We start from the raw sequence: 15187 nt of genomic DNA, 5'->3' as shown, positions 1-15187 counted from the left end.
TGGTTCTCTTCATACAAGCACTGTATTAATGTGTTTGACATTTCTCCCCGCTCCATGTTCTCATCTACTTAAGTCCATATCTGTGCTGGCTTGAGACTCCATTTCCCAGAGAGCAGCACAGGAGAGGATGTGGGGTTGCCATACTCTCTTAAACTGCTGCCCTGGAAGGTCATTGCTCACAGTCATGTGAGAGGCCAGTGCGGCCCCTTGGGCCCTATGACAAACAGGGCTGCAGTGCTGAGGTGTGTGTCAGGGGTGTTTTTTCCACAAAGCATTCTATAAAAGTGTAACCGCTCCGTGTTTGCCCTTTCCTCCCTGTACGCACAAACTCAGCCAACAGGCCCCTAAAGAGCTCTTAAGAAATGCTGAGCCAACACACAAGCCGGCCCTGCTAGCAACTCTAGTAATTCTCTTTCTCGCTCGTTCTTCCACTTTTCTGTCCTGTGTTCCCTCGCTTGTGCTGAATCACGGCAGACTGCGACTGCCTCGGAGGGGAGAGCAGGAAAGGCGGTGCTTGTTTGGGGCCTGAAGCTAATTATGGAGCATTAGAGCAGGGCTAAATAAATGTTTAGTGTGGCTAATTGTGTGCTAGTGAAAACAATAACTCTACAACAGATGCCCAAGGGCACAGGGCGACGAGAGGCTCTGGGAATAGAGGGCCTTGGCAGGGGCCATCAGCTGCCCCTCCTCCAACCCTCCTGCTACCTCACCAATGATCTGTGCCAGCAGCACTGAGAAACACATGCAACCTGGCATCAACAGTTAGCATTCAAGCTGTTTCTGCATATGTGTATGTGCTTCTGAGTTTGTGAGATAGAGTTCCCATGATTCCCAAGCTGATGTTGCGCATGCAAACATGCATCGCAGCAATCTGTCCCTGACACCTTCACACATCGCTGCATTAATAAACATGAATTAGTAATAGCACAATTAGACCAGGTCCTGGTGCAGAAAATCTGAGAGCACAAGCTCGTGCTTCTGAGAAGCTCTGTCACTCAATTCCTAATACTGTCCCAATGCATCTGTTTCTTTTATGTCTCACACGTCTTTCTTTGTATTTCTGTATGTCTGTGCTCTAGGTTTGGATCAGCTCTGTGACGGGAGACAGCGTTTGAACGGTGCACACTGCTGGATCTCCGGTGGCCTGCCGGTACGTACGCCCACTCTCACACAGATTTCCCAGCAGCACCTGAGTGAATGAGGCTAACATGAGTCTTTACACCCGCTTAGACCGCACACAGGACATGAGTGACAGCGTCACATCACAACTTCACGTGTCAAATCGGAACTAGAGATCCAATCACACTCTATTCTACTACAAAAATGACAGGGAATCTGAAAAATACACTCGCGTTCGAACTTACAGTGGCCTCTCAGGTCTTTACCGCAGTGTTTAGATAAGATTAGCCTATCTCTCACAGCCAGAAATGCCGCAATGAGTAGCAAACATATGAGTCTGAACTGTTACAGCTGGTATGTGCTTAACACACACACAGGTGGACTGCAGACTGCCTGTCTCAGGGCCAAGCCAACGCTCCCTCAGCAGGACTTACGCACGCACATTGCAACGGAATCTCCTTGTAATCCAGTCGTAATGTAGTACTAACTTACTGGCAGACACACACTGCCACAGGCTCTTATTGATCATTTTACTCACACACAGATACACACAGTCCTGCACTCACAGGTGTGCACATATACTCTATTGTGGCCCACTGACATATTTGTCTGTTGCAACACTAGCCTAAGGAAGTGAAATGTTTTCGTATTACCCCTTTTCCTTGTTTCTTGCAACCCGTTCCCTTTTTATTCCCTCATTAATCCGTTTTATTTTTTGTTGTTGTTGTTGTTCCTTTACTGATTGTGGCATTAACACATATTTAAAAATACCCCCTCTTTTAAAACCCTCTCCACAACACACTCAAAAGAGCCATCCTCTTTCTTTTTTTGTTTTTACTAATTGCCATAATTTATTGACTTGTTAAGGTTTCCTGACCAATTAATTGTGCCTTTTTCTCTCATTCTTAACACATACATGTCTCACCCTCCTTAAAATAGAAGGACAAGATTTGCGTCATCACTTTTATGAAAAATAGAGCTTGCACATGATATTTCTTTACTAAAAAGAATACATATCATTATATATCCAACATTAACACTGCACATTAATATATTTGATTTGCTGTAGCACTTCCATCATTGAAAGATGTCTGTGGATGAAACCCACATCCTAAGACTGAGTCTTAATTTAAGATATAAACTTCTAGGTGTGTATAAATACAGTGTTTTTGGTATTTTGAGCCACAACACACCTCAATTTCCCTAATTTAGCACCTACTGCAATGAATCAGGCACGGATAACATAATCACTCTAATAACCTGCGGTGTGTCTGTGTAACCACTTAAAGAATTAGTTCAGCCAAAAATGAAATTCCACCCTCATTTTGATTCAAATCTGTATGACTTTCTTTCTTGCATGGAACACAAAAGGAGATATTTAGCAGAGTGTCCAAGCTCCTTTTCTTTATACAATAAACGTGGATGGGGACCAAAGCTAACAATGGTGGTCAATCACTTTTGTAGACTGGAGAAAAACAGCTTGGACCTTCTGCAAGATAGCCCTGCAAGAAAGTAATATGGGTTTGGAACAACTTGAGTAATTAGGTTTGGGTGAACAAAGTTTCGATCATAATCAGAATACAATGTTGTCTCCAACTCCGTATTATAGGTCTTTATATCATTGTGTCTCGTTTAGATCCATGTTTCAGATGCTAGTTGGCAACGCAGGGCACTACAGCCAGCATGATGTCATGCCAGAGGTGTACACCTTAAATGTGTGTGTTAAAGTGAACATTTCCATTACACAAAGGTATTCAATAGAAATAGAAGACAGGGCTTCATTCTCTTGGTTTTAGATTGTGGGGCTGATAGGTGATCGGTGGTCTGACATCCTGCATCAACTCTCTTCATTATGGCCTGCAGACCAGGCCTGATCCTCAATCAGCCCTGAGCACATCAGTTGAGCACTAACCACAATGCTGGCGAAATACACTTTGGTCTGGATCAATACGGGCCTCCCTTGGGCTCTTGTGCCTGATCCCCCCTGGTGTGTCATGTGACTGAGTTGCAAGACAGGCCTGATTTTCTAAACAGCTCTTGCCTCATCCATTGTTCTCCACTGTAGGACCAGCAGTTCTTCTGTTTATTATCCAGACTTTTGTCCAAAAACTGAGACAAATATTCAGTCAGTAGAAAGTTGAAAGTGTCTGTATTCCAACAGCGAGGGACTGATACACGTCCAAAAATTGATATCCAATTTTTATACGTTCCACCATGATACATTGGTGCACATTTGGGGTTTACGAAAAGATAAGGCACCAAAATCCTTAAAGTGGCCTGAAATTATCCTCAAGGCTATCAAATGCATTGGACCTTGGTATGATGTTTTCTAATTATGAATTCCCTTCGGAAGTGATCGCCGATATTTAGCAGGCCTCCTTATGAGCTAGAAGTCATCGGGTGTAGTCGTTCGCAGGTAAATTTTATGGTACGCGACTCCATCGCCGTCAACCACAGGCGTTTTTTTTTTTCCTAGAGAGAATAAATGATAATTAAATTTACAAAGCAATCAGAATTAATCGTGTACCATCTCCCACAGCGATTACACACCTCCGCCTCCCCCCGCGCACACATATGCTCATTTACTCACCAGGCCAAACCTGTGCCTGTTTTCGTTCATACATTACCTTTCTCGCCCACTCTCTCTCTCCGTAAATTATTTTGTATACTTACGGCGAGACTCATTAGTCAACCCTCCCTTCCGCGGCTTAACGAGAAAGCGATTAGAATGCATGTTAACGCAGTCCCAATGGCTGCTCCTGCTCGCTTCTCTACGTCCACACCACACTGCTTTACCTTCAGCACTGCCTCCTTCTGCCTCTCTGTGAGATCTCCCCTTCTCTCCCCTCTACCTCTCTCTTCTGTGGCTGCAGCCTCTCTCTCCTTTCCTCATCCTCTCTGCAGCCTCTCTCTCCCTTTCCCTCGCTCCTCCCTCTCTTAGAGCTGCAGGCTGCTGGGGGTTTTAGACAGATCACTCTCACAATGCCTGATCAATACGGCTATTGATCGGCTGGCAAAATGTTTATAAAATCATCCTGGGCAACCCGAGTGACGGGGTGGAGAGGAGGAGCGCGAGTGAGGGGAGGGCTGTGAGGGCGCTGCCATTCGGCCAGGGTAGCAGAGGCAGCATGCCCCTGATTGGTTGCTTCTCTGCCCGCCTTGCCAGGCAACTAACGGGGTACGCTGTTCCGGCACGGCGCTTTGCCAAACTTTCCAGCACCACGAGCCGTCACCACCACCGCAGCAGCGGCACCGTTTTTACTGCACGCCATTGGCTGCCAGCCAAACTCTGACAGCACCCACCCCCCGACATCCCAGCTCCCAGGAGCCGGCAACCTTCATTTGCATAAATTAGCAGGCGGCAGGCAGTGCCAGGCTCTTAACGAGTGTCATGTCATGTCGTCCCTCCTCCCCTCGCTCGCTTCCTGCTACATGAAGACACACGTACTCCCGGCCCACCTGCTTTGCAGGTTCCCTTTGGCATGGAATACCCTCTGGAACCTTCTCCATTTCACCGGCTCTCTGTGTGGCTCCTGGGACCCTGCTCCCACTATATCAGCATTATCAAACAACATGTCCCCACAGATCCCCCTGCTCCTGTGTGAGCTTGTGCTGAGAGATCTCAGACTAAAACACATGCTGAGTGCTGCCCTTGTCCCTGAACACATATGCTGGGATCGTACTTTTCTGAATGGTGCTGCAGTTCCTGCAGACAGTTTTGCCACCTCGCACATAGAGGTGCTAACCACAGCAAACCTAGCTAATCTTTTCATCTAGAGCTCCATTCATGATGAAGAAGGACTCGTCCTTGACATCCCTGCAGTCATGACAGTAAAAGATCTTTAGCATTCATCAGTCATCTATCAGTGTTTGAGGAATAACTCTAATCTGTAGTTCTCACAAAGATGGTAGAAACATACCTAGAACTATTAAACTGTTGCATCAGGCTCTGCTAATGCTTAAAATGTAGCAGCAGCTTCCTCGTAGCAAAGAAATTTTTAGAAAGCCCACAGGTTATTGCTATAAAAGTTTTCAGACACAAAATATAATCGTTCCATGTGGTGTAATAAGTAGGGTTTGGGATCTTTAGGCAACACACAATTTCATTTCAAGTCACAATCTCATTCCAAAATGATTCTCAGTGCAATTCAGTTTTTCAGCATAGATGCTAATCTTTAACAAGTTGAGGTGGCTTGTTGTTGCCTGTGTACAGATTCTGCATAACAGCTGTGCTAAAATATGGCCAACCCACAAGCAGAAATGGAAGTGAGTTTAATAAAGTAGCATTGGGTCTGTAGCTTTCATTCTGATTGAAGTCTGGATCAGATAACTTTATCATTTTGTCAATCAGTTATTGTCTTGTTTTCTGTGCCTGAGCATAATGATCAACTATTAGCCATGTAATATAATAAAACATCTATATATGCCACTACTTCTGTGGTCTCTGTGTTGTTTTGGTATTGTCATTTGTCACACACCATATGGCACTTACCTGTGTCTGTAATATTTTTTCTTTGTTTTCTTTGTTAAAGAGAATAGAATTAAAGAGAATTATTAATAAATAATGTTAATCATTTGTTTTGATATGAGACTGTTTGATAAACAACCACAGTGTATCTGAGATATCCTTCAAATCCTAGTGTTTAGCGATCCTACCACTTGCTTTAAAACACTGTATTTGATAGCCTAGGGCATAGTCACATAGGTCAAGCCATTAAGTGGAGTCTGTTTAATTAAGGTGGTGTTTTTAATTAACCATAAAAGCTACTTATCTCCCCAACTAATTGGAGCATAGATTGTCTCAGCATCAGGTCTATTCTGAAATACTAACTCTGTTGAAATGTATTAATATTAGCATAAACTACCTAAGAATATGAAAACCAGGAAAACCAGAACATTAATTTCATGGTCTAATGTTAGTATCTTTGCTATTTTGGCAGAATATAAGTGGCAGATGACTTTTTGCAAAATTGTGCAATTTTTGCATGACCACAAAGTTTGATTGGCCATACAGCATTTGACATCTTCTCCCCTTTGCTATGCAAACTGCGCTCAGTTTTCCATTGTATTTATTTAATTGCATTTTACATTATATTTTCCCGGATTTCCATTCTTGGCTTGTCACTCAATAGATGAAAGCCACAGTACTAGACCAGACTAGTGACCATTGCAGGTGACTGATTCTGCTGTGCTGGAAGGCCCTAGATCTGTGTCCTTCAGTCTTTATCCTCTCACTTCTTTTGTCTTCATTATTTTCCTTCTGCTTCTGTTCTCTCCCATTTTACTCTTTCATATGTCCCCTCCCCTCCTCACAGTGCATAAGAGGGTGTTTTATTTATTCCATCAGAATGCAGAGGGGCTTGGGGTGTGCGTGCCTCACACAAAAATCAATTTCAGCTCAGCCAGTGGAACCAAACAAAGCACCATGCTCATCGTAGCATCCATGTGCGCTCACGAAACCTATCGCACTCATCTCTCCTCTACTTCCCTCCCTTCTTGGGAGACATTTTGTTCTCACTCTACCACAATTATTGTCAATCACTGTGTACAAGTGATGAGGTGTGAACACAGCTGGCAAATGAGTGATGGCCATACATATATCATTAGCAGCAAAAATGAAGGAAACTCAAACAAGAGTGTTGTCTGTTTGTAGATATCTCTTTAATGATTCAGAGTTGTGGATTTCTCCCTTTTTTTATCTTACTCACTCTCATTCTTTCTCCTCATATCTCCCTTCCCCTCTCTTGTTCTTTCTTTTTCTTTGTCTGTCACAGGACAATTTTATTACTCAGAGGTTGCTCCTACATCTCAGGAGACTTAATGGAGTTCTTAGATGTGTTCTGTTCAAGTGTTTATTTTGATTTTGCTATCATAGTTATGCCTGATTACATGGCTTGTTTCACCTTTTTTGTGTATAATTTTTCCCTGATGTCTGTGATATAATCAGTATAGACCTGCGACCAAATTTTGGGTCTTGACCTCATTGAGTACTAGGTTGAGTACTAGTACTAGAAGTACTAGAGTAGGATACCACATAGTGGGTTATGAGCATATTCTTATGACATCTCATTTATTATTGATACGGAATGACAAAATTGTATTATGTTGTGCACTTTGGTACATTTGTTTTAGATTGTCCTATTACAATCATGGGTAATATTTTACAATAAGGAATTACAATTATGCATTTGGTATCATGAAATAGCATTTCTTAATCATGGTTAAAGTTAATTTTACATGAGTTATACTAATTAGTTGATGTATTATGATCATTAATTAACTATGAACCAGTTAATTTAGGAATTAGCAGTAACCTAGATTAATAAATGCTGTAAACTTGTTTATTGTTATGTTAGTTCATGGTGTTTAGTTATGGTTAGGTTTAGGGGTTGGACTTTATGGTTCAAGTTTCATGTTTGTATAATTGATTATGACTTCTTATGAGAGTGGGTTATAGATTACTCAAGTCCTTGTCTCCACAGAAACATCTAAGAAGTTAGGTTAAGTTTTCTTTACATTTAATCTCATTGCAGTCCAGGAGAAAATATTGAGATAGTAAAGAATGTTTTTTTTATTAATTTTTTTCATTGCATATATAGGCATACATATGTATAGTATGTGTATTTACCGTATATACATGGCATGAGTCATAAATCTGTGCATTAGTGTGTGTTTGTGGGTGTAAATGTGTCCTCGGGGTGTGCTGAATAGTAAGTAATTGTTGATGATAATATGCTTTTGTGGACTGTTCTGTACAGAGGCCTATGGAAGCCACAACTCTGTCCCTTGGTCTATTTTTCTCTCTCTCTTTCTCTCTCGCTCTGCTTAATGTGAGTTCTGGTTCAGCCTTATTCCTTGCTCCACTTTTATTGATTTCAGCGAGAAATAGAGAGAGGAAGAAAGAAAGGGCCTTTTCACGAAGAAGTTAAATGGTCAAGTAGCGGATGGAGGGTGGCTTTCACCACTTATTGACAAGGTAAAAAAAAAATGTCACTATTATGGAGGCCCTTTCAGGAGATAGCGAGCTGATTGGATGAGTGCCCTGGGGTCAGACGGAGCGCATTCCTAGTGCAACCAAACAAGTGTGTATAAAAGGCCAGAGGATTCAGTTGAACATGTAGAGGTACCTCTTCACCGGTCGCCCTGTCTATTAGCTGTGTCCAAGCTACTGTCCGAAGCTACAAGGCGCTGTGCGAAGCCATCGCCTGTCTTTCTTCTCATTCTCTCTGCAGGAGACAGTCTTACAGGTCTGATCTTGCCACCAATGATCAGTAAAAGTGTTTGTTTGTTAGTGTTCTGGCCTCTGTGGCCTGTCTGAAGAGGGAGTCAAAGGAAGCCAATGCCTGATGTGGTTCAACCACATTCAAAGCCTCCAGCAGATAACGTCTGGTGCCAACTGGCCGCATGTGGCTGGTGTCCAAAATTCAAACTAAAGTGCAGTGTGTGGGTGCTTGTGCATGAGAGAAGAAGGTTAATAGGTGCACGAGATAATCAATGGAATTTACAAGGAACAAGACTGAGAGAGAAAAGATATGGGCGGACGAAACAGCAATGTGATGCCTGAAAGACTTCTGCTGACCTGTGGCTAGGGGTTCAAATATAAGTCACTCAGGCAGTTCTGGGAGTTTGACGTCAAGGCCTTTAATTAGGGAAGCGCATCATCTGGCAAGCTGGTCCCCATAGAACGAGACTAGAGCCTAGCAAAGGTCAGTGTGCCACACAACAGACACTGGATGGCTTAATCTGAGGCGAAATGGTTGCTTTTCTAAATTGATTCCAGTTTGGCGAAGACAAGGGCTGTCTTGTGTTCTAATTGAGCCACTTGAAGACTTGGGCGGAAAGCGGGAACCCTCTCTGAGGAAGAGTTCATAAAGCAGGACACATGAACAAACAAAAATTGTTCAACTGACATCTGGAGCAAAGCTGTCTCCGCTCCCAGACTGCTGCGGGAAAACCAGTAGGCATGCAAGCGCAAACTCGCATTCATTCACACATGCACATACAAATGTTTGGGGATTGGATATCTAGTCTTGCTTTCACAGTGCTGATGGAGTTCACTATATAAATCACAGATGAAGTGGTTCCAAAAGTTAATATTAGATAACAAAATACCAAGCCACCAGCAAAATAACTACACTAGCATACTACTTTGATATGATATAACTGTGGCTTACGTGTGTACATTACCTAGACCAAAAGAAAAAAAAAATGTTTAATGAGAGCTGATGATCAAAAATATTATATTTTGACTTCATTAAGGCTTTATCATTATTAATTAAACAATACATGAAATGCAGAAATGCCACATATTAAATAAATGTAAATAAAAAAATGTAATAATAAATATTATAAAAAGTTAATATTTTAGCACTTTATTTATTTATTTATTTTAAAAAGCAAATACTTTAAGTGGCATCCTTTGACTAAAATATAGTCCCTGACATAATAGGACGTTTCTGTACAAGAATAAGAATGGTTTACTGTTACCATATCATGTATTTTAACAATGCTGTATTGACCAATCAAAAACCAAGACTATAACTATTTATTTTATTACACTGAATATATATACCTACCTACTGTAATAAGTTGCAACCCCCAAACATGGTGTGGCCACATGGTTGCCAAAGCACTTTACCGAAGATGGAAATTCAGTTTTTCTCCCACACACACACACATTAACACATGCCACACTGGCTCACAGATTTTTTCCAAGCTGAATGCATAATATATTAAATGAAATAATGTTTCTTGCGGGGATGGTTGTGGCATGGAATGGATATGCATTGAATCTCAATGCAGCTTGGATCCCTCAATTGGTGTGATGACAGGGGGTAAATGAGTAAGTGTGTGTGATATGGGGGAGGGCTTAGCATATCGCCTCGGGCAAGTCTGTGACGTCCAGAGATGTACATGAGGACTGTACCCCCTGCCATCCCAGCAGACACCAGCAGACCACTAGACGTGGACCCAGCAGTCATTAGTGCAGTTAAGATTCATTGGCGCTAATTGATGACTATTCCCCCTCTCCTCACATCCTGTGTCCATGCAAAAAGCTCTTGCCCACCCTCACCCCTTCAGTCTTCAGACCCTGAAGACTACAACTCCTAATTGGACCTACTCGACCCCCCGCCATTAAAGATTTAAAAGGAAGGCGCCATGTAAAGCTTCGAATTTTGCGGAGTTAAGCTCAGGAGATGGTCCTCACTAGGCTGTACAGAGATGTAGTTGGTGGGTGTGAGATATGATTGAGGTAGGCCTGTAATGGTGGTACCCCAGGCCTGAAAACTGCCCAGTAAGTACATGAGTGACAAAAGAGGGGAAAAGTGTTCAAGCCTTAATTTGAACAGAATAATTTTTTTAGGGGCTTCAAAGAGACATCTTTGTACCCTATTTACCCCTAAAGAAGGATATTGTCCCATAGACAAGTTTGTTGTACCCTTTAAGGTAAAGGTTTTGCACATTTTTGCAGAGCACTGGAGGAAGGGGATGTTACTCAAAGTCAGTGCCGTAGCTTAATTTCTCAGGCCCCCCTGTAAGTCTCCGGCTCTAGTAAGTTGCATTTTGGAGCATCCATCCACCAAGCCACTGCTTGACCTTTGCAGACTAGATATAAGGCACTGTTGCAATTGGCATGAGCAAACGTTCATGCTAAAACCAACTCTGAATTACAGGTATGGTGCATGGGTAAATTAGAAGGAAACTTCCATAGCAGATCTAGACAGGTGGTGCTGGGGTGGAGGAGGGACCACGTCTGGGTGGAAATAAATATGTTTGCATAGATAGAAAGAAAGAGCTATTGGTAGTTTTGGCGGAAACAACCAATCAGCCAATCATGACTCAACTGTGCATTCATTTTTACTGTTATGTTTTTAAGACAGCATTCCATTTCAAAATAATGTATGGCTTCATGTAGAGTGTTCCAAATGGCCGCATATGTGAGACAGCAATATCCTGTACCCTTCAAAGTACTATAATATCTCTACCGTTCAGAGTGAATAGGACACTTTCAAACGGATTTTGCCCATTTTGTTTTCCTTGCCCACTTCAAACATTTACAGCACAGCAATTGATATCCAGCAGTTGATTCATTATCACAACAGGTCAATGCTAAATTTTCAATCTCTGCCAAAAAATTGATTCTGCTTCTACTGTTAATACATCATCTTTCTACATTAATTTTGATCTTTTTGACTTTTATAGTTGTTGTATCAAGTTCAACAGAAACGTTTTGGCCAGTTGTTACCATAAATAATTGATTTATTACCGACATTCAAGTCGATTTTTTCCACTTCTGTGTTAGTTCTATTATGGTTTAAAACTGCCTTTAAAACGTTCAAGCCACTGACCTTTGGGTTGCATCCAGAATGCAAATGACCTCAGTGAATACTGATTATACAAATGAATATTTAAGACTTTTATGAGAAAGTATTATGTAACTTTGTGGAAAAAAATGTCACTACATGGATATGCAATTATGTGGTGTCCTAGATATCACCTTGACAACCCTGCTGAACAGAGAAAACAAACATACGCACAAAAAACTATTTGGTATTTGCTCTCTCTCTGCTAGAAAAACTCCATACTTTATCAGACCGTTCCGCTGTGTTTGCGCTCCTGGTGCGGCCCACTCATTGGGCCCGTGTGATCTGGAGACGGGGTGAGGAATGTGAGAAGCATCTTAGGAAACATGAGCTGCTATTTTCCCACAAGCGTAAAAAAACAGATGCCAGTGCTCTGGAATCCTGATGACGCAATGCTTTCGTGGACGGGCCAGAGAGGAGGAGAGAGAGGGAATGAAAGAGGGCAAGAGGGTGAAAGAAAGAAACAGAGGGAAATGGATGTCTGGCTTGAAAGAGGGAAAACCAGAGAGTAGGAGAGGCAGCTGTAAGTTCACTGGGTCTCCGCTGGGACAGGTTCCTGGCCCCTGCTGTCTCATTTTTTCTGCAGGAACATCTGCGAAGGAAGACCATTAATTGTTTGTTGGATAAGTGATCATTACAAAAGCAGATGCTCGATGCCTTTTTTAAGATGCAAGAATAGAGACAAAGAGAGCGAGCGGAGCGATACAGCAAAAGGCAAGAGTATATGCTCCCTCAGGCTCTGATTGAGAGCAATACCATCAGCAGCATTTCTTCACCCACCCTAATTTCTCATACATTCAGATACCCCCTTAAACACAAAAAACAGTGCACATCAATGCCTGCTCCTCCATCTCTGCCTCTCCTCCTGCTCTAATTATCGGTGCCTCTGTAATTGCTGTTATATTCATCATAGCTTTTGGTATTTATAGGGTCTGTTTTGATCATAGTAATAATGTCACTCTGGAATTCCCATGCTTGGGAGGAGAAGAAGAAAGAGAGAAAATGAGAAAAGGAGAAAGGGGGAGGGCAGGGGCTGATGTTTGGATCCTGGCAGACTCTCTCAGACATCAGTTGCAGTAGGAGCCCAGAGGCCACTGCTCCAGGCTGCTCTGGTGACCCGGGTCCCGTGTGGATGGGGCCTGGCGGGGCTGCATGCTCAACAGATCTACGCTGAGCAGAACCAAGTCTCGCCTGCCGGGGTTGCTCAGGACCAGAGCTGTGCCGAGTCTTGGCGTCCCTGGGCCGGAGGAATTGTGGTCTCTTTTTCCTTGCCTTTTTCGCTCTTATTCCCTCCCTCACTCCTCCTCCTCTTTCTTAATTTTTATTCCTTCATTTATTTTCTGTCTTCATTCAATCCCTAATGCTTGTATGGTCTGTTAAACAGATTTCTGCTAGTCACAAATCACGGCTACATTTAATCATGTCTAATTAAGTCAAATTTATTTAAGTAGCACATTTCACAATACACATTTTATTTTTATTTTTTTTCCAAAGCTGCTTTACAGAATATCCTGATGTCAGTGTTTATAATATCTAAATATCTTCATGTTGCATTTAGCAGATTAGAGCTGGGTGATGATACAAGCAATCATTCAGTTGACATATGGTGCATATTGCTATTAATTGCCCCTTTTTTCTTGTAGAACAGAAAAAGAGAATTTTTAAAGAATGTTCACGAAGCTCTTTTCCATAAAATGTCTCAACGACATTACAATAACCATGCCTATCTATAAAAGCACCATAAAAGTAGTTCATATGATTCCTGTGTAAAATTCCAAGTCTTCTGAAGCCATACCAAACTGTAGCTTTCTGTGAGTAGTGGACCAAATTTGGTATCGGATGTCAATCATATCAAACACTATATTTATGACATTTTGAAATTGAAATTTTTAATTAATGACATTCTTTTCTTTTCTTTTCTTTTCTTTTCTTTTCTTTTCTTTTCTTTTCTTTTCTGTTCTTTTTTGAGAGCAGCAGCTATCACATAGCTTATAATATAGAGCACAAATAGAGTGCACAAGTCACCTCTTTTATGATGCTTTTAGTGTTCTGATTTGGAGCTTGAAAGCTTATGGTCTCTGAGCTATTTTTGTATAAAAAATAAAAAAAAGACTTGAAATCATAAAAAAAAAAAAAAAAAAAAAAAAAAAAAAAAAAAAAACATTTTTTAACTTAATTTAATTCTAACCCTAACCCATTTTTAATGCAATACTGCAATACGAAAAAAAAAAAGTAAACAACTTCAATGCGTAAACATTTATGCATTTAGGCTTGACTATTTGGCAGGCTTGTTTACTGGACATTTTTCTCTAGTAATCAACAGCATGCCACTCATAATGAACATAATATATTCTTCTTAGAACATCTTGGTCAAAGTTTTCGAGACATCACCTAGTCCAAATCGAGCACACCTTTTCCTAAGAGCCATGACTGAACTCCCCACCCATCTCTGTCCCTCTCTTCATGTCTTTGGCTCTCTTTTTGTCCCCGTCTCTCTCCCCCTTCTGCACAGCTCACAGTGTTTGGGTATATATTTACCACCCTTGTGTGAGGCCGGGTGAGTGGGCCAGGGGAATGGAAAGGAAAACAATCATGCCCTCTCTCCTGGCCCTTCGGAGCAGGCTGCCTATAAATAACTACGGGTGGCGCGCCAGTCCCACCGCCCATGGCATGGGAATCTGGTCTCCTTCAGCCCAGCCCTGGGCTGCTCGACCACCCTGGGAACCCTTCAGCCAGGCCACTGAGGACGGACAGCAGGCCAGAGCAAAGTCGAGGCTGACAGCAGAGGAGGAGAGCTCTTTCTTCTTGACTTTCTTCCAGCCTTCCTTTGAGACTGTAATTGTCTGTCTCTCTGTTGTGTCTCTAAGGAGAGTTGCTGACTGTTTCATCCCTCTATACCTCAGCCTCTACGGTGCATCCTTCTCTTTCAAAGTAGTTTTACACTGCATTTAGTCTGTTTTTGCCTTATAAAGATTGTATGAATATGTGCTTTTAGAAGTGTTAGAAATCCGGTTCGTGGAACTCAGATGAAAGCGTTTGTTTTACCCCACCGAAAATTGATTTTGACTTTCAAAGGCTTGCTCTTCACAGCGCTGTCTTCCGTGTCAGTGTGAGACAGGTTTAGCTCACATTTTTGGAATTTGAGGTAATAGTTTTAAACTGACAGACTAAACATCACTCTTTTTGACTGTTCCACTTCTGAATAGTAAATACTTCCACAGAAACACACACACACATACACACACATGCTCAAACATACTCTTAAATTCTCATACACACATACACACAGAGGCAGACGGTGAAAATGAATCTGTTAGCCAGTGGTAATAAAGTTCTGAAGGTTTGTTATGTTATGCATTAAAGCCACGGTATACCTACAGGTGGTTCTGTCACTGTGTTAGTCATAAACATCTAATCCCTCTGACACAGCACTACAATGGCAGGGTTGGGCATAATGTGGAACTGGCTTCCTTTCAATTCATGAATTGGAATTTAAATGGGCCACACCCAGCAAGATGCTGATTTGAAATGGCAGGAAGTGAAATTTGAATTGTAATGTCAAAGAAATAAAATTAACTAATTTAACAAATGATTTAACCACTAAAACAACAAAATTGATTTTTTTTATAATAATAATAATAATTACTTTTTTTATAATACTAATGATTAAACAATAATTATTATTATTATTTCATGATCACTTA

The 15187-nt window shown here is 41.6% G+C and overlaps 1 protein-coding gene and 1 long non-coding RNA gene across 7 annotated transcripts in view; one reads left to right on the top strand and one right to left on the bottom strand.

The window, feature by feature from the left end:
- LOC109092800 (zinc finger homeobox protein 3-like) overlaps window positions 1–15187 on the top strand; it is a 334135-nt gene that overhangs the window by 146879 nt on the left and 172069 nt on the right. For all 6 annotated transcript variants that reach the window (XM_042728652.1, XM_042728654.1, XM_042728651.1 and 3 more), the window contains one exon: window positions 1080–1150. The gene's annotated coding sequence lies outside the window, so the exon portion shown is untranslated. The remainder of the gene's footprint in view (window positions 1–1079; window positions 1151–15187) is intronic.
- On the bottom strand, window positions 3549–3975 carry LOC122138041. Its single transcript, XR_006155276.1, has 2 exons — window positions 3793–3975; window positions 3549–3591 (listed from the first exon to the last, which is right to left on the bottom strand). It is a non-coding gene; the product is annotated as an uncharacterized LOC122138041 (long non-coding RNA).

Source organism: Cyprinus carpio, chromosome B7 (genome assembly GCF_018340385.1).
Source record: "Cyprinus carpio isolate SPL01 chromosome B7, ASM1834038v1, whole genome shotgun sequence".
Lineage (NCBI taxonomy): Eukaryota > Metazoa > Chordata > Actinopteri > Cypriniformes > Cyprinidae > Cyprinus > Cyprinus carpio.
Note: the sequence above shows the minus strand (reverse complement) of the source record. Positions and strands in the feature narration are given on the sequence as shown.